Here is a 24239-nt window from a genome sequence, read left to right as displayed (position 1 = left end):
TCCGCAAAAAAGTTGATTAACAAACTTCAAATGGAGCGTGAAAAAGTTTCCCAAAAATTACGTTACTTTCGTTGCCTTTAGATTTGTAAGGGCCTTTAGAGTCTCTCTATTTCGGGGGTTTTGTTCTGTTTTACTTAAAATATGTAGGTGGAAGGTAATCAATATTTCATTAAGTCAGTGATTCATAACTTTAGACAATCTCATTTGTGAGCTGTTAATTTATATATAATTTTTGCAAACGATTACAGTCGTCTGTAGGTGACGAGTTATAACTGATTTTCTATTTTGTATATTAAAACAATGTAAAAGTGAACTACAATTACTTGTTAATATTTTTAATTGATTTGTAAGTCGCAGCCAATTTTTGTGAAAGCAGGTCCTTTTTCGGAACCGGCACACGCGTGTATTGAAATATTCGCTTATATTGACCTACTTGAACTGTTTGTTTATACTTCATTTCTTAATACAAATATTTAAAAAATAATGTTCTTTCCAGGGATAAATTCTTCAAAACAAAACTGTATTATGGTATTTGAATACTCAATGCAAACTTTTTTCAGTTTTTGGCAGTCTTCCAACATTCAATGGTGTTGCAGGATTCCTAACAATGAGAAGTTGGCATGCTTTATGTCAACTTATTTTAGAAAAGAAAAATTTTTTGTTGAACGAAGCGTTTTCAGTCTGCTTAATACAAAAATGTAAAAAAAGTCATAAACAAAAAAGTCAATTTTAAAAAAGAAGAATAAATGATGAGAGTTTAATTGTTGCAATTATAATATGGAAAATGTATATGAGCTCTCTAGGATGAACAAAATCTTTCTAGGATGCTTTCGTATCAGTAACTATTTATGAAAAATAATTTTATGAGAAAGACTCTAGAAGCAATCTGGAGTAGGTACCGATATAGTTTTGGTGCAATCTTCAACTCTTGGTGAGAAAATAATGCTTTCTGTTCTGTAAATTTATATATTTTTTACGTTCGTTGCCTCTTTCAAACCCGAAAATTTAAAAACAAACTGATTCCCTTAAACGAATTAAAGATTTCTTGTAATTGAGACGACCAGGAAATTAACAAAAACGCCTACATCTTGCCTACATTTATTTTATTAGTGATCATAATTTCTTCAATTATATTTTTGCATTGACAAATCGAGACAACTGTTGAAATCCGCGAATTATTTATGAAAAAAAATTTTGAGAGTATAATAGGAAATTCACAAGCCATTGATGTTTGTTGATTTTTGTGATGGTTTCAATGAAACATCAAGAAACTTAGAAGTTTTATTAAAGTTTCAAAGAACGAAAGAAGAACTTACCTGACGAACTTTATTGCTGTGTCGATAAGTAATGGCTACAAAACTAAACTCAATTCTAATTTTGTTTTGGCGCTATCATTATCTTATTGACCTATCAATCATATGTCAGAAGTAAATTCTCCCACCAACAGAAACCTGATTCTAACATCCACCGACCTCCAACTAATGAACTCGATTGTACCCAAGCCATATATGATTCTCATGAAATGTTGATGAAAATAGAATATCACCTCCGGGATTCGGAGTTAAGATCTATTCACATGCCAATCATGTAAAATATTTTTAGCTAATCTAAATTTTCTCTGTATATTTTCGCATAGATAACCACTATAAATACAAGCTAATTTTTGTATATTTTCAGTTCAAAATTTAATTTTAAATTCAACTTATTGAATTCTTTGACCCGTGTTATCGACCACGACAATGGTGTCCAGACCAGCTACAGACAGACAAATATTGGATCTACAGAATGCAGAATCAGCTACTGCGTGGATTATGTCTTTTGTGGCGAAATATCGCGCAGAGAAGAAAGAGGACAAGGTCAACACCGATGGTACTGTACAGGACCTACAGGTAACCAATCTCTTTCTTAGTATGTGCGGGCAAGATGCAATCATTAAACTTAGGAGCTTAATGAGTCCTAGGAATTTGATAGACACTCCGTATAAAGACATCAGATTGGCGATTCAAAATTATATTTCTCCTAAAGAGAGAGTAGTAACGGCAGAAAGGGCTAAATTTCTGTCCGTAATCCAAGGTGTAGGGGAGTCAGATGACGACTTCCTAGCACGTCTTAGAGAAGAAGCACGCTACTGTGACTTCGAAAAATTGAAAACAGCGGCCAACCCCGAAGAGGAGTTGGTAAAAACAAAGTTTATCTCAGGTTTGAGGGACCCTGAAGCAAAACTTAGACTACTAGACGGTATTAAAGCAAAACCAGCAATGTCGGTTACTGAAATGACCGAGAGCTTACAGTTCAGAAGTCAAGCAATGGCTTTTGCAAGTTCTTCATCAGGTAATAAGCCCTTTACGGTGAAAGAAGAAGTTGGGTTCAACTTCAAAAAGACCTTTCGAAAACCAAATGAAAAACTTACGGCTAATAGAAACAGCAACATGTGCACTAGGTGTGGAGGTAAGCCACACTCTAGTAGACCTTGTCCAGCGCTAAGTAAGAAATGCAACACCTGTGAAAAGGTGGGACACTTCTAAAAAATGTGTAGAAGCAAACCCCAACCAAATTCAGGTAAGTACAATAAACAGAATAATTTTTGCGAAGAAGAAAATGTTTCTTCAGAGCAAGCATCTCCAGCATCGGAGATGGGAATGTTTTATACTAAAGAACAAATCTTTAGCATGTCTGTGACATGGGAATACATCTCAATAAATAACTGCAAAGTAAATATGCAGGTAGACACAGGTGCAGATAGCACAGTGATATCATCAAAATTATGGACTGAGCTTGGTAAACCTCAGTTGGATGGTAAGATAAGACATCTCGAAGCTTATGATGGTCATCAATTAACGCTTCTGGGATCACTTACTTGTGACGTTGAGTGGAACGGAAGCAGGCTCACTCAAAAACAACTTGCAGTTGTGCAGTCTGATAAAGGATTTGGACTACTTGGTAGAGACCTTCTACCCAAGCACGGCGTGAACAACATCACAGCCGAGCACCTACCTGCAGTGAAGGGTTACAAAGCTCATGTGAAGTTGATACCAGGAACACAGCCAATGTTCTGCAAAGCCAGAAAAATACCTCTACCTCTTCAAGACAAGGTCACAGAGAAGCTGGAACAAATGATCAGACAAGGCATCCTTGAACCGGTACAGCCAGGAGGAGTCACTAATGCATCTCCAGTGGTGTGGCAGAGAAAGAAGAGTGGAGAACTGAGACTTTGCGTGGACTTGAAAGTGCACATCAATGGCAAGGTCATGGATGAGGACTACCCAATACCAGACATGGAGACGATCTTCCATAACCTACATGGGGCCTCATACTTTGGCAAAATTGACCTCTCAGATGCCTACTATCAAATTGAACTTGACGAAGAAGCAAAAGATATATGCGCAATCAACACATCTCAGGGACTGTTCAAGATGTGCCGACTACCTAAGGGATTGAAAACTCTTCTTCAATCTTCCAGAATTGTATAGAATCAACACTCAAAGGAATCAAAGGTGTTGTGATCTTTCAAGACGATGTGTTGGTGTATGGAACTGCCAAGGAGCAGTTCGACAAGAGAATGCTTGCAGTCAAGAGTCGACTACGTGAGAAAAGTTTTACTATTAATGAGAAAAAATCTAACTCAAAACCAGCCGATAGCGTTAGCTTTTTGGGATACTCCATTTCAAAGGAGGGAATAGCACCAGATCACAAACAGGTTGAAAAAATAAAAAATGCAAAAGCACCAACTAACAATAAACAACTCGAATTGTTTGTTGGGCTATCTAATTTTTACGGAAGAATGATTCCTGATTTTGCAACAAAAATGCTACCCTTAAATAACATGAGAAATAGCGATTTCTCATGGGGTAAAATGCAACAAAAAGCCTTTGAAGACATAAAAAATGAATTATGTGCTAACCCACTAGTACAGCCGTATAGTCTACAAAAAGAAGCAACAGTTACTACTGACGCCTCTGAAAAAGCCATTGGCGGGGTTCTTTCGCAAGAAGGACATCCAGTCAGATATGTATCGAGAAAATTGACTCCAGCGGAGCAAAACTACTCGAACATAGAGCGGGAAGCACTGGCAATTGTCTTTGTGGTCACATGATTGAAGCAATTCCTTCTTGGAAGACGATTTACCCTACAGACTGACCACAAACCACTCAAATATCTCTTTGCACCAGACGAGGAGATCCCGAAGACAGCATCAGCGAGAATCACAAGATGGGCAATAGCTCTAATGGGCTTCGACTATGAGTTGAAGTACACACCAGGGGAGCAGATACCCCATGCAGATGCTTTGAGCAGAATGGATTTTGACGAAGACGAATCCGACAACGATCGCGTGTGCTTCGCAATCAATAACATCTACTTCGCTCAGAGTGATTTGGTGACCCAAGCAGAAATCAAAACTGAACTTGGAACAAACAGACTCTTCCAGGACATAATGAAACGAATCAAAAGCGGCAATTGGAAACAATGTTCAGAAGCGGAAAAAGGATTCGAACAACAGAAAGATGCACTTACTTTACATAATGGAATCATCTTCAGAGGTGTTGTTCCTTTCATTACACCCAAACTACGACACTTGGTTTTGGCAAAAGCGCATGAGACACATCCCGGAAAGAATGCAACTGAGGCATCAGTCAGAATGATAGCTTGGTGGCCTGGCATTACCCAAGACGTTCAACACTTTGTTAGTAAATGTAAGAATTGTCAATTGAACAGGCCTAGCCTGGGAAAAACAGTCTCTACGTGGCCAGAAGCCGACGTTTGGGAACGGCTCCACATGGACTGGGGTTATGTTAAGGACCAAGACAATATCTTAGTAATTGTTGACGCGGGTTCTGGTTAGATAGAAGCCTTCCCCGCGGGAAATAGAACATCAGAAACAGTTAAAATATATCTTAGTCAAATCTTTGCAAGATTCGGAATACCAAAAACTTTAGTTTCTGATAACGGTCCTGAATTTGTAAGTCGTGACCTTAAACAGTGGTGTGAATCACTGGGAATTAAGAAAATAGAATCACCCGTCTATCATCCAAGAGCTAATGGACTAGCTGAAAGAGCAGTTCAGACAGTGAAGCGGGCACTTCAAGCGTGGAGTCCCAACCTTAATGTGTCATTTGGAGCATTCCTGCAAAGGGCACTGATGACACATCGCAACACTTCAAAGACGAGGAGCAAAACTCCAGTTGAACTCTTGTTGGGACGCAGAGTGAGACTACCAGCAATAGCAGATTTCGACTTGTGCGAACCCATTCTATTCAAGGCCAACGAAAACACAAAGACAGTTCCTGCTACCTTCATCATCAGGAAGGGCTTGAACACATCTTTCATACAGCCTGAAAACTCAGCACGGACTATTCTAGTGAGCGACAACCAAATTGCGAGACTAGACGAGGACAATGTGAAAACTGAACCAGCAGTGGAGGAGACCATATCTCAATCAGAACCACAACCTCAGAACACAGATATGGGACCTTCACATCAAGATGAAGCTTCTGCAGCCACATCAACTGCAGAGCACCAACAACCGGAAACCTCAGAGCCTTCACGAACATCAACCAGGAACAGAAAACAACCTGACAGATTTGGAGAACCTATACCCACAAACTTGCTTAAAAAAGGAGGGAGGATGTGATGGTTTCAATGAAACATCAAGAAACTTAGAAGTTTTATTAAAGTTTCAAAGAACGAAAGAAGAACTTACCTGACGAACTTTATTGCTGTGTCGATAAGTAATGGCTACAAAACTAAACTCAATTCTAATTTTGTTTTGGCGCTATCATTATCTTATTGACCTATCAATCATATGTCAGAAGTAAATTCTCCCACCAACAGAAACCTGATTCTAACATCCACCGACCTCCAACTAATGAACTCGATTGTACCCAAGCCATATATGATTCTCATGAAATGTTGATGAAAATAGAATATCACCCCCGGGATTCGGAGTTAAGATCTATTCACATGCCAATCAGGTAAAATATTTTTAGCTAATCTAAATTTTCTCTGTATATTTTCGCATAGATAACCACTATAAATACAAGCTAATTTTTGTATATTTTCAGTTCAAAATTTAATTTAAAATTCAACATATTGAATTCTGTGACCCGTGTTATCGACCACGACAATTTTGGCCGAGACTGGAACTTATCAAATAAAAAACGGAGTGTTTGATTTTGATATTAGGAAGCACGAAGTTTGACTTAAGAAAAACACAATCTTAAAGAAATTTCGTTGCAAACTTTATCCCGATGGTTGATTTTTCCTCACTAGGTGGACATTGATTCAGAGCTCATTTAATGGTGACCTATTGAGTTACCAGATGCAAGATCAGCGGCCGCCAGAAACTGATTGTTCAGATTGAACATGCACCTATATTTAACCCTTTGTCTTTGCTGCTAGGCCAAATTCAGTGAACTAATGATTTCTAGTTTTGCTTCGAAACTTTATTTTTCTGTCATTGATGACGATTGGAATCAGATGAAGGTAGCTTAAAGGAAACAAGAGACCAATATCTAAGTTCGCTTCTGGATAGTTTCTGTTGTCGTGTCCATTTCTCAACCTCTGACGGCCATATGCTGCGAAGATATTGCATTATACTGCTAAGCAAAATAATCTTTACCCAGCAAATGAGACCACTGAAAACTTGTCTTGCCTAAAAACGGGAGCAAAAAAGTGTCTTTCGCCATTATAGCCCCAAAGCTTAAAACTCATACAACGTATAGCTCCCCAATCATAGTAATTATGCGATAATAGGATCATAATTTCTTGGGGGATATAATGGGAAAGACCTATAAAATGATCTAGTCATAGTGTTTTAGGGTAAGCTTGCGATTGTGTGGTACTCATACTGATACCGCATACTTCATGTTTTTCAAACTTATTGGGAAAATATGACTGAAATTTCGAAAAAAATGTGTATTAAAAAACCACCGATTGAAAGATCAGAAGAACATAAAATGTTTTCTATGAAGAGTTAAAGTTTGAGAAAAATTAGAACACGTATGTAACTCCCACAAATTTTAGTCAAATTCCTATCTTCGTTTTCCCTCAACTTGTTCTACTCAAGCTTTCATTTTTTGAATGCGAGAAAAAATTGATCACGGTGTTTCCATCCCTAACTAAAATTTTTGTTGTTCCGACCCTACTTGTGGGAGGGAGGAACTATATACTCAAATGGGGTTTTTTTTGTTAAGTCAATTTTGGCCGATCGATATATTCATCGTAGAGAAATTTGAGCGGTATCATTGAAAAGCTCGTCCAGCTTAGAATTCAAAATTAAAAAGATTTTTTTAAATTCGTGTTTTTCGAAGAGTTATCTAGGTTTAGAGTTTTGTTTGAACACGCGATATTTGCATGATTTTGTTCACTTTTAGCAAAATTTTTGTTCAAATTAAAGCCTTCTAAAAAAATATTATTTCAAAATCATTTAAAAAGCTCGTCCAGTGTAGAATTCGAAATTATAAAGATTTTTTTTGAATTTCGTTTTTTTAAAGTTGTCTTGAGTTATCGAGGTTTAATGTGAATACGGGATATTTGGTTCCCTTTTCATCACTTTTAGCGTAATTTTTGGCCGAATTGAAATTTTTTCAAGAATATTTTAATTCAAAATTAGCCTTCACGCTACAAAATGCATCAATTTGGTGTTCCTAGTAGACGAAAGGCGATTTAAAGTACTAGTTCTGGTCTACCAGGGAAATTTACTCTCAAAAAATTTCGAATTCTATATGAGAGCTGCTTTTTTTAGAGAAATTTTCATTTTATTTATTTTTGTTTTTAAGTCACTAAGAGAATACTCACCTTTCAGATCGCGATTTTGCTTGTGACAAACCCTATTTACATTTACATGATGCCCAATGAACAGAAAAATAGCTTTCAAGGAATCGCTCATATTATTTTGGCTTGGACACTGAGTGTTCGTAAATTTTAATGAAATTTTGATCTTCTTTTTGAGATTTTATTAAATTTTTGAAGTGCTATGCCATAGACACGTTGATTAAAAAAGCAATAGTTTTACTGATGAGCATTAAGTTAACCTATCTAGTGCTTTCAGTGGACAGCAATTGGTTGTTAAGACAATGAAAAAAAACTTGTCGAACTTTTTGTAACGATAGTCCATCATAAACTCATTTTCGCGAACTCTAAGTCAGTCTTAGTAATGAAATGAACCAAAAGTTTTGTACTGCAACCAAAATGATTCTGGCTAATTGTTTTTTCTTCAATTATTGGCTCTATAACTTCAATGCGACGAGTTTCCAAAAAATTTTCAAATTTTTGGATAAATTTATTCGTAATTTTCTTTTTGAAATCATATCGCATTCTCTTAACATTGATATTTCCTGCCCATTGACTCAGAGAATACGTTTAAAGAATCATGAATAAAGTTTCCAGAGAAAAATTGAATGAAATTGCTTCGACACTTTCTTCTTGCACTTTTCAAAAGAATTTTTGGTTTTTGTCTGTATTTGTTATTGTTTTTGTAGTCATCAGGTTTATTCTGATGTCTCGTTGGTGACTTTTCAACAAACAAACAGCATTTTTTCCCATTGAGACATAACGTAGCGTATTTATTGACTTCCGTTGAAAGCTATTCAATTTAATGTCGTTGATTCTACGGGTTTTCTCAAAGATTTCGTGGTTTTAAAAAGTGTTCATATTTGTTGATTCTTTGCTGTCTTATATTTAAAAAAAAGAGGAATTCTTTTGTCGTTTAAAAAAAAATGAAGGCAGAATTGTTTCTACGTAAAAGTTCACTTTTTAATTATCTTTGACACCTTTGTCTCTTTTTTTAGAATTTGCTGGCTTTGCTGTTTCTTTATTCTTTGTGTAGTCGTAAAGTACTGAGAGATCTCGGTCGCATCAAGTTCTAATTGAGGATTGAATGATTGATATTACTCTATTTAGTTTTTTCACAGCGAATGGTCATAAATTTTATGATATTATTGGTTTTATTTTTTTTCGTTTTTCGTTATTTGTATTGTTCTTTGTATAGTTTTTGTTTACATTTTCGTCAATTTGTAACTAATTCTCATCATTGAGAGGTTCTATCTAATTCGTTGTTATTCAAAAATTAAATTTTTTACTGACATTATGTCGTAACTATTGATTTGTTTCTGGGAAAATATGTGTCTTCATAAATGTTACGTGAGTGGTCGAAATTTGTGTTATTTTTCTTCTTTTCACGTTCGCGTAATAACCAAACCCAATTGTTTTCAAATGATGCCCGAGTGAACTTATTTAATTGTTCAGTAAAATTTTTGTTCAATTAGTATAGATAACAATTGAAAAAATAACAAGATTCAGATAATAGCTATTGATTTTAATGGCCTCAAAGATTTCGCAGATTATTTGTAATTTCTCGAGTTTTTCTGTGTCTTAATCCGTTTCTGTGGCTTATTCCAACAAAAGACAAATCCTCCTATCAGTTTCGTAATGACCTTATCGTAAATATTTTGAAATTCATTTTGTTGAAAGCTAATGATTTTTAGGACATTTGAAATTAATTGGTTTAAAAAACGTTAATAGAATTTTGAATTTCGCCTCATTATTTTTTCTTTTTTTATGCTACCTAATCTTAGTAAGGAAAAATACCACCTGCAGTACCCTGAAGGTAAAAGAAAATTTGCGCAGTCAAGGTTTTATGTGATTGCATTTTGACTTTGTTTACTAAGTGCTTCTACATTTATATAATGAGTTTCTGAGGTTAATTTTTTAGTTTTGCTTATTTTGTATGTTTAGTTTTTTCTTGCAGATGTTTTGAGAGCTGTAATGAGGCATTATGTAATTCATTTAATAGTATGGGTGTGAAACGGTTTTTTAAAACTCAAACATCTATATTTAGTTGACTATTAAGTCAAAAATGTTGACTAGTTCGGGTCGGAACTTCATGTGTGACCGCACATTAACGAGCCTCCTTGTTTGATGGAAACTTATTAAATAAGTATAATATAATTGGACTAAGAATCAAAGTTGAACAATGTTCTGAAAATGTGAAGATGTCAATATTCTAGCGAAATTGCGGTTCATTTTTAAAAATCAGGCAGCAATAAAAGTTCGTAATTGATCTTACTGAAAACCTGTGTATTGTACGTGCTCACTTTTTAGAGTTCTGAAATTTCTACAGAAAAAAATCTTCGCGCATCTAAAATCTTTCTGAGTTGATCACAGGTGCATTAGTTTCATTGGATTTTATTATCGTTCAAAAACATTTCTGATGAGTACTGAACGCAATGAGCTTTTTAACTCACGATCAATGTTTTCAAATATTTAACTCTTTTTTTAAGATTCCTTGTTATTTTTCACTTTTTTTATTGGATAAATGTGGCCAAATTTATATATATATATATATATATATATATATATATATATATACATATATATATATATATATATATATATATATATATATATATTATATATATATATGATTTAATTTCCTCAATGCTATATAAATAACAATTTTATTTTAATAAATCAATGAAAGAAAAAGCATCAAGGTGGACGGTAAATAAGCAAATTCATGCTTTTTTGGTACCGCCGGAATAGAGAACAAAGAGATTTTTGACTCACCTAGATATGAGAGAGACATAGGATGAAAGAAAGGCAAAAAAAATAGAAAAAATCGGAACTTATTGACCGCTAAACTTAACAAAAAATTTACATCTTTTTTCTGGCATATATTTATATATATGGGAATGGTCTCATTTTGGACTACACCTAACGGCTTGGTAACTTATTTCATTTGCGAAAATCACTTGAATCCGCAAAGTCCACAAAATGAAAGATTGGTTAACATGCGAAAAATGAATTAGCTTTGCAAACGCGGTCAAATTTGGCTATTTCGGTCTCGTTGTACCCCTGCTACAATATGCGTGAAAGGTTTCAAGTAACTGTTGTTTTTGTGGGGCTCAGATTTTTCGTTGATTCAGCTTTTTTCTGGTGTTTTGCTCTTTGTGAATTGCTAAGGTAGAATCTGATTGAGCTCTTAGACTTATTAAAATAACTGTTCTTTCCAATTTCGCCATAAATATGCCTGGATTATTTGGTTTGAAAGTATATCAAATTGGTGGTCATGAAATATGGTCTGTTGTATTTAAAACTGAATTCACAAGTACTCCTAAAAAATTGCTTCAAGCTTTTTGAAAGCAATATTTAATAAAGAACTTCCTTTCGACAGGTATTTTTATACGGTTTTGTTATTAGATGTTCTCATCAATCTAAATTAGATCGGAAAGGCTTTTTGTTGAACATTTAATATTTGAGAGCAATTTTTTGCTCTCAAAATAGAACAATTACTGTTCATATTAGAAAGCCATTAAATCTCGACACTGAAATTGTACGGCTCTCAATTTCACGACAAATGAACAAATTGAAAACATTTGCCCGTTTTTGTAATTTTAATGGCCGCTCTTTTATGGTTTTTAGGCTCTTTGGATGTGTTAAGCGTAACATAACATCGCGTCAAAGGACGCATTTCTGTTTACTTTCGAGCTTTAAAGCTTTCACAGCAATTTGATCTGGTTAAAAGGTTAATTTTGCTATCCGTATTTTTAATCCCGGTTTATGCTGTTATAAAAGTAACAAACGCTGTTAGAAGCTGCGGGATGCCTTATCTCTAAAAACCTAAAGGTGGGACTTCAGGAAACTGCGCATTATACCATTATACCCCCTCACTTTTTTACCCCAACACCACCCCCTCCCTTAGACCCCCTGCGTTGGTTGTTGTTCAATATGCATATACCTTTAATCTAGTCTAATTATTTGAAACCATTGAACCGGTTGGTATCATTAACCAATTCCCTTTATTTGTAACTAGGATAACTAGCAACTATATTAACTATTCACAAAATGTATCATACACTCATCCTAAGTCTCGAACAAAACCCGGCAAGAATTTTTTCACCCCGCGGTTAAGTAGAAAGGGTTCAAAAGACAAATCATTGTCTGGGTTACAATAAGGGAAAAGTAATTCAAAATCCAATTTTATTGTCATTTACCTGAGCCGTGACTTGCATTCTAAAAATTTATTCAACTTTCTCACGTTTTTTATTTGGTTCACGGTAAGAACACCCGCCGGCTGTACCTCTTATCTCCCTTCACTTTAATAATTTATAATCTCGAACAGAGCTACCAGGATAGTTAGTTTTGCCTTTTCTTTTTGAATTATTTCTTTGGAGAATTAGGTGACCGGTAATGACCCGAAAACAAAAAGTCATGCTCTATGTTTCTGATCCAACCTCAAAGGTTTTAAAACGTATTCAGGATTAAAAGCTTTACCAAATATCCTGGGTCGTTAATGCCCCCCGTAGGCAACTTTCATTTTTCACTGCCTCTAAATATTTTCAAAGCTGTTAATTTTGATTGATCCACGTTGCCACATTTTTATGGGTACATTTGAAATGAATCAATCATTCGATACAGAAACAGGCTTGCATTTCCTTGAAATTTATGACGGCTAATCCTATTTCGCCACGCCTGGTTAAACGCTGTCAGCACATATTGAAAGCAAAATTTTCCAACAATAGAGGAAATTTTATCACGTTGGGTCTATTATTGTTCATACCATCAAATTTTCTTTGGGGTTATTATTTTTGTTTTCAAATCTTTTTTGAAATCGCAATCAAAAACCACAATTGGTCGCGAAAAATTAAAAAAAAATGTATAATTGCTTATTTAATTGTCGATTAGGAGATGCACAATCAAAACAGGTTTGAAATTTTTCACCATTCTTTAGTCAGTTCATTTTTGAGATAATCATAAATCCGGGCCCTCTCTAGCTTTATGATCTGTGCGATCAGCCTAATCCTAATGCTTCCATAAAATTCCAGAAAAGTACTTCACTGCGAACAATAATTATCAATCAAAACGGGAAGTGGGCCTTACAGTAATCAGAACCAGAGCATGCATCCCGGGTCGAGACCGAATCTTTAACTTGTAAGAACTTGTAGGTTTCTTGCAAAAGATGGTTAACTTATAAGATTTTGCATGTTTCTTGCAAAAGATGGTTAACTTGTAAGAACTTGCAAGTCGAATGGTTAATTTGTAAGAACTTGCAAGTCGAATGGTTAACTTGTAAGAACTTGCAAGGCGAATGGCTAACTTGTAAGTTTCTTACAAGTTCGTGCCGGTCGAGCACAACTCTTATTGGTTATTTCAATTTAACATTCAGTCATTTACTGTAGAAAGCGCGTAGGAGTTAGTTGCTCTGTTTGGATAACATAATGCAATTCGACCTAAATAGACAAAAAGGTTACTTTTTGAATTTTATCAATTCAAGAGAGTTCTTTTTGCAAATCCATTAAAAAACTGTAGATGTCAATTGGCTTCTTCTCGATTGTTTTTTTTTAAAATGTTACAAAAACATTAACTTTGATTGAATTTTCGAACTCATATGTCAGTATTTTTTCACAATAATTTAGTGGCCCTTCATTTTTATACCCTTTTTTATAATTTAAATCACACTTTTCCAGATTCTATTTTTTCCAAACATCCGTTTAGATCCATGTCTTGCAACGTTTTATTTACGGTTTAGTGGGTATATGTGTGTATGTGTTTGTGCGCGTGTGTGTGTATGTGTGTGTATGTGGTGTGGTGTGCTTGGGTCGTGTGGTGTGCGTGGGTGGTGTGTGGTGTGGTGTGGTGTGGTGTGTTGTGGTGTGTGTGTATGAGTGATGTGTATCGTGTGTACGTGTGTGTGTGCGTGGTGTGTGTGTTTGGTGTGCGTGCGTTGTGTGTGTGTGTTTGTAAGTGTATGTGTGTGTGTGCGGGCGTGTAAATGCGTGCGTGATGTGTGTGTGTGTGTGTGTGTGTGTGTGTGGTGTGTGTGTGCGAATGGTTAACTTGTAATTAACAATTGATACACCAAAATTAAAAATTGCTGCCTATTTCATATTAAAAAACTGTCATTTTCTTGTTCTAGAATTTAAATGCAAAGTCACAAAAAATTCTGCTTAGTTGATAGTTTTGACTGATTTCTATGATAAAAGTTATAACGATACAGATACTATGTCATTTTCCGTCTTTTCGTTAAACATTTTTGAAGTTTTATGTTGAATATTTCAGCCTAAGAGCAGTAAACTTGGATCGGAACAGAAATTATAGCAATGAAAGTGGCAGATTATAGCAATCTTGTATGCTTAAAAAAGAAATGAAGAGATGAAGAAATGTCAGTGGAGTTTCTTGAATTTGAATTAATTTTGTTGTCGGCTTTCATGTACACGAAAAGCGTTTAAAAGGTACATGAATAAAAATCATCGTAATCTTAATTTTAAAAACTTTGAAAAAAGAACAATCTGTTCTATTGTTCTATGTCAAAAAATGTGTGTTAACTCAAGCTTGCTTGCCTTTTGCGGCTGCGAGATACTCTTTTCATAATGTTTTTTAGCCGAAGAATTTGAATTCCGGATGAGAAGAGAGATCCCAGAAGTTTAATTTTATTTGAGAGAGTTTTGATTTGTAATGTGATTAGGTACATTCACAGAGATAACCTTAATAATCTGAATAAATCTTCACAAAAATAACTTTAATAATCTTTAATAAATCTTCACAAAGATAAGTGTGCTATAGAAGATACCAAAAGAATAATGAGATTCAAAATTTGTTATCAGATTTTCTATTTCTTATCGTGGAAAATTGATAGATGTCATGAAAAAAAGAAAAAAAGTTGAACGGTTGATCGGTAGCAAAATATTGTCATCACTCCAGACAACTGAAAAACAACAATTGATCAAACACTCAGGATAGAAGCTTCTTCTGAATAACGTATTGTTTTCTGTTGATTTTAAAAACTTTATTTAAGAGATTATTTGATTGTTGTTCCGACCCACGTTAGTGTGGGGTGGAACTATATAGTCAAACGGTTTTTTTTTCAGTCAATTTTCGCCGATTGCTATATTCATCGTAGAGGGTTGTGAGTGGTATCATTTAAAAAGCCGTCCAGCATAGAATAAAGAATTAAAAAGATTTTTTTCGATTTCTTTTTTCCACAGAGTTATTCGAGGTTTAAATTTTTGTCAACATTTGACTGATTTGCGTTTTTATTGTTAACATTTTCCAAGGTTTTACGAAATTTTTGCCAAATTCGGCAGAAATATGATAAATTGGTAACAGCAGTGTTGTTGGTTTTAATTCTGAAAAAGAGTGCAGCTGAGCTGTTTTTGGCTAAAAGATTTTCAAAATTCGTCCTTTTCGTTAAAAAATGGCACGAAATAAGTTTTTTTGTCCTTTTTGGTTTCATTTACCGGATTCATACTCTTTAAAACTGCTAACAAATCTTTGCTAAGCAAAGAGATAGCTAGTTTTACTTGTGAGTTCTATGAGGTTGTCCTTGATTAAAAAATATGTGAGTTTTTAATGCTAATTTAACTCGTTAATTATTCATAAGTAATCTTTTTTTTTATATATATTGAGATTATCCATAAGTATTATGTTTAGAACTTTTATGTGTTTCTGGTCAACAAAGGAAAATAAGGAGGCTAGTTTCGGTCTAACTGTTGTTTCTCAATTAACAAAAAAAAGATGCAGACTGCAATCAGTCGAGGTTTTTGTAAATTATTCTCGCACTTTTGCTTTTTCTTGTGTTGATTGCTGAGAAAAAATTCAAATCAAATCGTTTTAAGAACAGGTCCAGAATGGTCTGGACCGTAATTAATAATTTCTGTAGATACATTAAATTCTTCATCACTTTGAAATCAAATGATTCAAAAAATTGTATTGTTTACTGTTCTCTTATATCTAATTATTACGCAGTCTCATTAATTACAGCTGACATGTCAAAAAATTGGTGCTAAGGAAAAGCACATTTGAAAATTTTTAAAAACTCAGTTCATCGCCTATTGTTTTATTGGCCTCAACACCGGTTTTTTTGCAAACGATGAACTTAATTTTTGATTTTTGCCCTCGTTTGTTGTTCTTTTTGTTACCTAGTCTCGATAATTACAAGTTGCATAAAAAATTTTAAGTGTTGAAGGAAAGCCAATTTAAAAATATCTGAGGTCTTAAGTGCAGTGTTTTTTATGTTAACAGCTTCCCTGAAGTTTTTCACACTATATCTATTTTTTTCTTTTTTCCATTAAAGTTTCTTTATTTAGACGTATGACATAGTTTGAAAAATGACAGATCTCAACGGCATATTTGAAAACAAATTTGTTGATGCATTTTAATTGTTACTAGTCTCTACTACAATACTTGTTACCTAGTCTCTTTTTTCAAAGGTCAAATATCTTATTGATTTTCAAAGAAGGCATTATTGATCATATCTCCATTTTTAAGGATATAATAACAATTTTAAAGGCTTTGACTCATTTTTCTTAAAAAAAATTAACTAATTTTTAATTCTATCTCAAATTGGCGTCATTTCAGACGTGCAAGGTATTCTGGATCTTAACAACTGGTCTGAAGGTGTTTATTTTGTGGTATGAATGCACAGAAACCTATATACATATTTCATTCGATATCCAATGGCTTCCAATATTTGAAATTGTTTATTTTTTTCAAGAAAACATAAATGTATCATTTAACTTTGTTGTGTTTGTTCGTTTTTTTTACTAGTCCCATCAGAAACTTGGCACAAATTTTTCCTTCTAGTGAAAAATGAATTAATTAGTTTGGTTTAGGTTTTTACCGTTCAATAAAAAGAATGATTTGGCTGAGAATAAAAGTGAATATTTGACTGAATTTAGTTTTTGTGTTCACAATTTCCTTGGTTTTAAGCAAGTTTTTTCAATTTTACTTAAGTTATGATAAAATTGTAACAATAGTGTTGTTGGGTTTACTTCTAAAAAATTGCTGCTGGAATTTTTGATCAAATTTTTAGGCTAAAAGATTTCCAAAGATTCTCGAAATTCATCCTTGTCTGTTTTTTGTTAACTTAACTCTTTAATGATGCAAAATTTATCAAATTTTTATTGCATATTTTGATCTTCTTGTCAAATTATCCATGCGCATGATATTTGGAACTTTAAATTGTTACTAATAGTTAAAGTACAATAGGAAGGCTAGTTTCGATCTGACTGCTGTCTCTCAAATTCCAAAAAAATGCAGTTTGTATTCAGTCGAGGTTTTTAATATTGTTTTTGCGTTTTTTGTTTTTTCTTTCGTTTAATACAGAAAAAAAGAATTCAAATCGAAGCGTTCTAAGGACAAGCCAAACTGGATTTCTAAGGAGTTTCAAGGAAAGCTATCTGGTTTTTTGGTAAAAGTGGTCCTTTTTCTATTTGAAAATACATATTTTTGAAATAAACATTGGTTTATTGACCTTGAGTTTTTTTTTGTTTTTTTTGTCAACTTGTAGATTAAGGCCGGCAATGCAGTTTGCTTCATTTTTCTAATGACTTAAATTTTAATATATAATGTGTTTTTACGTTTTGAGTAGCGATTTTTCTGCATCTATTTTACCTGTTTATACTGAATTTTTTGTGGTTTTTTGATTTTTTCAAATCATTGAATATCATTATCTTCTCTTGTCATAATATTGACAAGATATATATCATGATATTTGCATTTTTTTAAAAAATTAACACAACAACATCTTAATGAATCGATAGTGGTGGTAACTGCTTGGATACCGTCTTCAAACTGAATTTAATGGAGCTTTATATTCAAAATTCTGGTCGTCTTTTGTTGTTCTACTGTAGTTGTTTGACATATTCCGGACAGTTGTGGCTGTTCGTTGCTTGCAACAAAATAACATGGGAATCTATTTACTATTTTCGATAGATACCTGAAATTTTTGATGACTTTGAAATCAAATGATTCAAAAAATTGTGTTGTTTTCAGTTGATAATTTTTACTTGATACTTAGTCTCATATGGAAACTTTTCAGTGCACCCCTTATTTTTTAATACCGGTTTTTTGCATACAGTTAAATTGACCATCAATTTTTGTCTTCGTTTTTCATTCTTTCTGTTGCGTGGTCTCAATAATTACAATTTTATTGTTAAAAAAAGCACGTTTGAACATATCATAGGTCTTCAGTGCAAAACTTTTTACTTCAACCACTTCCCTGAGGTTTTTTGCAAAAAGTTTCTTTCATTTTTTTTTCAATTTCTGGTGTTTTTTCTAGAGGTATGATATATTTTGAAAGTTGACAGATCTTGACGGCTTTTATGTGAAAAAAGATCTCGTTTATGCATTTCAATTGCTAGCATATTTTTTATGGCTTTAAAATATAGTGTTCTCACAAAATACAAATGTAATTCTTAAGTTTCATCTTTTGTTTTCTTCAAAAACTTGTTAACTAGTGTCGATAATTACAAGTCGCATAAAAAAATGTTTAGTGTTGAAGAAAAGACAATTTGAACATATCTAAGGTCTTAAGTGCACTGTCTACTATTTTAAGAGCTTCCCTGAGGTTTTTCTCAAAATATCTATGTATTTTTATTTGTTTTTCTCTGTATGTTTCTTTACTAAGACGTATGAAATGCTTCGAAAAAGGACAGATCTCAACGACAATTTTGAGAAAAAAATTGTTTATGCAAGTCAGTTGTTACTATTCTCTACTTCAATACTTGTTACCTAGTGTCATTTTTCAGAGGTCACATTTCCCATTGATGTTCGAAGATGCTTTATTGATGATCATATCTCATTTGGTCTGAGTAAAATCACAATTTTAACGGCTTCAAATCCTTTTTTTAAAAAAATAATGAAATCTTTATTCCAACCGAGTATCTCATATTTTCGCATATATTCTATACACAAATTATTTTTTCTGATTAAATTGTGATCTTTTTGTAATTTATCTATCTCTTTGTCATTCAGTAGACAATTATGACAAGTTTTTGGATGAGTGGAGATAAAACATTACGTACAAACGCACATTACCGAGCCTCCTTGTTTCTATGAACTGTTATTTTCTTACCTGGCATAAACCGAAGGACCAAATTTCCTAAACAAATAATTTTTCGCATTATTTTTGCTCTAATACAGACATACCATTTCAGTGGTAGAAACAATAACTAATCAAATGCAGAACATTGTTTTGTAAGATTTTAAGATCCTGCATGCTTCTTCTACTTATGATTTTTTCGTCCAAGCTTTTGAATCATACTGAGTAATTATCTCCACGCTGGTTAATTCAGAGTCTTGGCTCACCCAAATATTAGCTGCTCAGTTATCGCTGTGCAAGAAATTTGTTGTCAGCCCGATTGTGAGGGTTGATTAGGAAAGTTTGAAGACCCCATTGTGTGGGTTTATTGGAACAAACATAATCCAAAGACTCAATTGTGTGGTAACAAGGTGATTTGCTAGTACACACCTGATTGTAATAAAAATTTCTGAAAATTAAGTAAACTTAGAGCTGTTTTTGACCACCAGTTCTCAAACCGAAAATCAAGTACTTATCTAGTAAAATTTTCAGGGATTAATGAACCTATTGCCACGTTCTTGTAAATTAATTTTGGTTCGGTTCTTTTAATTTGACACATTCTTGGCTAATATTGTACCCTTTAACGTAGAAAACGTTGAAATCAACTTGTTTTCATTTCATTTATTTTATAATTTGGCCGAACTTGGCAACGGAAATTTCATAATTTTACTTTCAACAAGAAAATTTAAACCTATTTCACAATTTTATTTGATTGTCAATGCAAAAATTCACCTTGTACTCATGTTTGAGCATCTTTGGCGCATATTGCTTAGATATGGGCCCGTTTCTCGGGAAGAATTAATCAATTTAACGGATTTTTTCCTCTCTTTCGCACGTAATTGCTACAAAACGTTTTTAGACTGCGAAACTGGCGTGTTAATGTATATATGATTTCTTCATCATGTCATTAATTTTTTTTTTGGCGTTCACAAATATTCATTTAAATTTTGACAGAACGCCTCATTGACATCGCCTACGGGATAAGCTCAAACTTGTTCCATTTTGTGTTCTTTAAGTAGCTTATACTTTTAAAAAAATTTAAATAACATTGAGCCATCTTGAGGGACAGTCAAAACATGTCTCTAATCTGCAATATGAGGGTTTTTGCTAGACTAGGTGGGCAATCTCCTCATCATGGTTATAAGCCATATTTAGTTTGTTGTTTCGTTCTTGTTTCGAGTTGGTCAATATTTCATGAGAGGCTGACTTTTTTTCTCCAGACCAAACCAACTAAAATTAATACTCATCTTTTAGAATTAAATGTGGTACCATATGCATGCTCCTTAAAAGCAGATTTTAACAATTTATAATTTAAATACTTTCTTTAGCCTATCACAGTCTAAATATTACCTCAATTCTTTTAATAATACCGCTGTTGCCGCTTCGAGGTTGACGGTGTTGTTTTAGTAAGCTTTTTGACTTTTTTAAATTCCTGATATTTTTTCAAATAATGTTGAAGCTGCGCTTAACTACTATATAAATCACATTAGTTTCAGACAAAGCAGTGAAGCTAAAATGGCATAACAAGCGAATTTTAATGCTACTTTGTATCGAAGCCAAATTGATTTGTTCAATTTGTCAAAATTTATATTCAGTAACTATTATTCGTATGTGATTATATTAAACGAAATATAATTTTAACTCGAAAAACCCCAATAACCGCGAAATATCATCGACACTTATTCCTGAAATACGAAGTCGAATCTATTAGCCAGTTTCAGTGAAATTTGCTATATTCATACCGAATCACAGAGTGCAGGGCACCGTATATTGTATCCCGAATCTCGAACTAATATTAAACAAAGAATTTTACGACATAGCTATATCTCACGGATCTACAGTTCAGAGTTGACATGTACCACAGTATAATTATACTGAAAACCATCAAAAACAGTCGGCTGTTAGAATTTGCTATTTTGGTCATATTAGACATACGGTGCATATTGAAGCACAATTCTTTCAGCAGTAAATTTTTTTAGCGTGTCTTGTTTACGAAGATCAACTTCCTGACTGCTCAGCGCCACTTAATTTTCACTTGTGAAAAGAGAATTGATTTCGATACTCAGTGCAATTATTGTTACATTCTTTATACTTGACTATCGCAAAAAGGTCTCCGAAAATATTAACATAATTGAGATAATTTGTTTGCGCTAGTCCGTAGCTAAGACAGTTGCCTAGAGCTGCATATCAGGGATTTTGCAGTTTTGAATTATAAGTTGAGTTATTAACAAAAACACAACAAAATTTGGATAGTTTCAATTTGAATCATTTTCTTTTTCTGATCGAAACAACTGCGTTGATTAGAAAAGCTGAACGATTAGTCAAAGAGACTATTTGCACAACAGGTAATGGATTTCACAAAAGTTAACTGCCAAAACTGAACATGCAACAGATTTGAAGACACAAAACAAACTGTGTGGGGTAAAGTTTACCTTGTCTTTGATAGGAGAGCAGCCGTTACGTCTGGTCCATCGACGCAGACAGCGCAAAACAAGCTGCTATCCCATCTGATAAAGAGAATGCCAAAGAAACCAACCAACAAAAAAACGAATCAACAGAGAAAAGCCAGCGAAGTGAATGGAAAATTGCAATTCAATAAAGAGGTTGAAGTGCGAACCCAGCTTAGATGAGATAAGCAAAACCGAAAATGAACAGCAACCCGGCATTTCAAGCTTAATCAACATAGTGCGTACAATACCCGGAAACTATCAGCCACCACAAATCCTATACAACAATCAGCTTCAAGTTTAAATGGAAGAAGTTAACATTAAAGAAAGGCTTGGCTACAAAATAATTGAAGATACAAATCAATTCAACAAACTAAACGTCCTCTGTCAACAGACTGCTCATCTTCTTGAAGAAGAAAGACCCAAACAATTGCAGCGTCGAAACAAACTTGTCCCCTAAACAGGGGATTTTGATGAAGAACATCAAATGGAGGCAAGGAAGTACAATGCAAGTTTGCAATATCAATGGATTTCATATAAAAACAAAGGCACGCAACCGACAACGAATGCAGAGCAAAGCAACGCAATTGAAGCAGTGAAAGACAGAGAACTTAACAACAACTATTCAACAGACAACCCAGTTGCTCAAAACAATAGTTAGCGGAGCAAGAGCAATCGGTCAAAAAAACAAAAACTGTGTTGGAAAAATTTCAACGAATTAAAAGCGTGAAGAACGGATGAACCAATTCGATATCGAATTCGAAACAAAGTTGAGACTAGAACAAACGTGTTTTGAAAGGAAAAAACTAGAGCTGGAAATGCAGATGAAGAGATTTGAACAAGAGTATCAAATAATGGAAGAACAGCGTCAGGTACATCGCAAAGTAAAGAGAACTGTATTTGAAAAAATGATGTTCGTTCCTAATCAATCAGTGCAGGAAACAAATCAACCAACAATTGAACACAAATAAAATAGATGTCAGAGATTGGGCGGGTAGAGTTTATATTCTTCTTACCCCAGATCGTTCAACAGCTCACTTCGAAGCAACCCTTGAACCGAACAGGCGTAGTCACTTTTCACAATAACGCGGATCACTCGATCGTTCATCAAAAGCGAGACCTTTCCCACAGACCAGGTTCACGATAAAACAGTGATCAATTAGTAAGCAGTAACATGTCAAAACTTGAACTGAACGGAAACCCTCTCAAATGGTCGAAGGTTTCTAGTATGTTCATTGCTACAGTCGATCAACAACAAAAACCACTCTCAGAGAAGATGAGACTTCTGTTGACTGTTCGGATAGGCGAGGCAATATCACCAATCACTGGGATGGGCTACTGAGTGATAATTGGAAGGCGTCATTCGGTGATCGCATTACAGTTGGAGATTTTCCGCAAGGCTAGTCAATTGAAACCACAGAACTGATCAGGTCTGAAAAAACTCTCGTTTATTGTTTCTAACTTTGCGAAGGTGCTAAAGGTGTGCAGAAAATTTGGAGATCTGCAATCAAGCGTACACTATTTTTGGCAACATACAAACTACCTCAGCTTCTCAAAGAAAAGTGGTTGTTGTATGTTGATGACCAAGATGAAGTCTTGCATGCAGGGTTTTTAGCTTTCAAAGGAGACCAAAAGAAAAAAGACCCAAGAAACACAAATAGAGGCAAACTTTTCTTTAAGACATCGAACTTCAGCAGGAGTTCGAATGTGAATGAAACGAAACAAATGTAATCCGATCATTGTTCAGTATCTGATGACACTCAATAAATCTGAAATTGTCAATTTTTTAGGAACATGAGTGTGAATGATCGATACGCAGCGGAGACGAACAACGCTTGTGTTACGGATGTATATTCAAATGATTTGAAATCAAAGAACGCAAAGTCAATGCTTGCGATGTCCATGGAGGTACCAAGAAAGCGAACCAAAAGCTGCACTCAGAAAAACAAGTGGACGAGGGCAATCACGCAGTCAACGTAGGCGCAGAATCAATCAAACAGAGCTTCGAAGTTATCAACTTCCTTCAGATAGTGGGTTCCCTCGATAGTGGATCGAAAGTTTTCATTAATCAATCAAATTGTGCAAGAGAAGTTACGAGCCCAAGAAATCGATTTTAATCCAAACGTAGCTGGCATATAGGGAAATAAGGATCTGAAGACCGATAATGTTCTTAGCAAATTAAAGGACAACAATTGAAGGTGCTTTCGATCGTAGCGTTTGCACAACGGTCAATCTCATTGGGAAACACAGACAAAGACTGAAGCAAGCTGAAGCAAAGCTTCAATCGCTTGAGTGTTTTACTCAATAAAAGCTTCAAGTTGATGGAAATTGGCATCATCTTTGGTCAAGATGCTTAGAAGCTACAAAGCCCATTGGACTACAAGATAGGAACAAGAAATGAAATTTTTTGCCGTTCTAACAGAGCTAGGATGAGTACTCAATGAACCAATGTGGGCATGAGAAGACATATGTTTGTCATTTCGCCTTCAAAGAAGATGTGAAAGTGGCTGAGAATATCCAAACTTGGTGCGATATAGATATCTATGCTACCACAATCAACATTGTCGTTTAGTCAAAGGTTGAACTGCAGACACAATAGAGGTTAAAATGTACTGCGAAGTTTAAAATGTATCTACAGTGACGTGAGCCAGAGGCAAACATACCAAAAAACTACAGCTCGACCTCGTGTCGGCTTTACTCACTCGAGTGAAAATTTCAAAGGGAACCAAACTTGTTTGTGTCAACAGTCAATAGCTACATGGACAGAACAGGGACTCGAAAAAAAAGTTTGGACAATTTCCAAGTGAAAGCCACCACATACAGCGCTAAACCAGAACAAGCCTGGCAAAGTAATACAATGGTGCAATGCAATGCTGTTTCCAAAGCTGCATCAAAGTACAAAGAAGTCTGTCTAAATGACAACCTCTTAGCATGAC

General features: G+C 34.4%; 1 protein-coding gene and 1 pseudogene across 1 annotated transcript in view; both read left to right on the top strand.

The window, feature by feature from the left end:
* LOC142340905 (mitochondrial dimethyladenosine transferase 1-like) overlaps positions 1-24239 on the top strand; it is a 498997-nt gene that overhangs the window by 49807 nt on the left and 424951 nt on the right. The window lies entirely within an intron of this gene.
* The window catches only part of LOC142340904 (guanine nucleotide-binding protein G(I)/G(S)/G(O) subunit gamma-12 pseudogene), a 407251-nt pseudogene continuing 392931 nt past the window's right edge, over positions 9920-24239 (top strand).

Source organism: Convolutriloba macropyga, chromosome 6, assembly GCF_964194025.1.
Source record: "Convolutriloba macropyga chromosome 6, txConMacr16.3, whole genome shotgun sequence".
NCBI classification, from domain to species: Eukaryota; Metazoa; Xenacoelomorpha; order Acoela; family Convolutidae; genus Convolutriloba; species Convolutriloba macropyga.
This window is presented reverse-complemented; position numbering and strand designations above follow the sequence as displayed.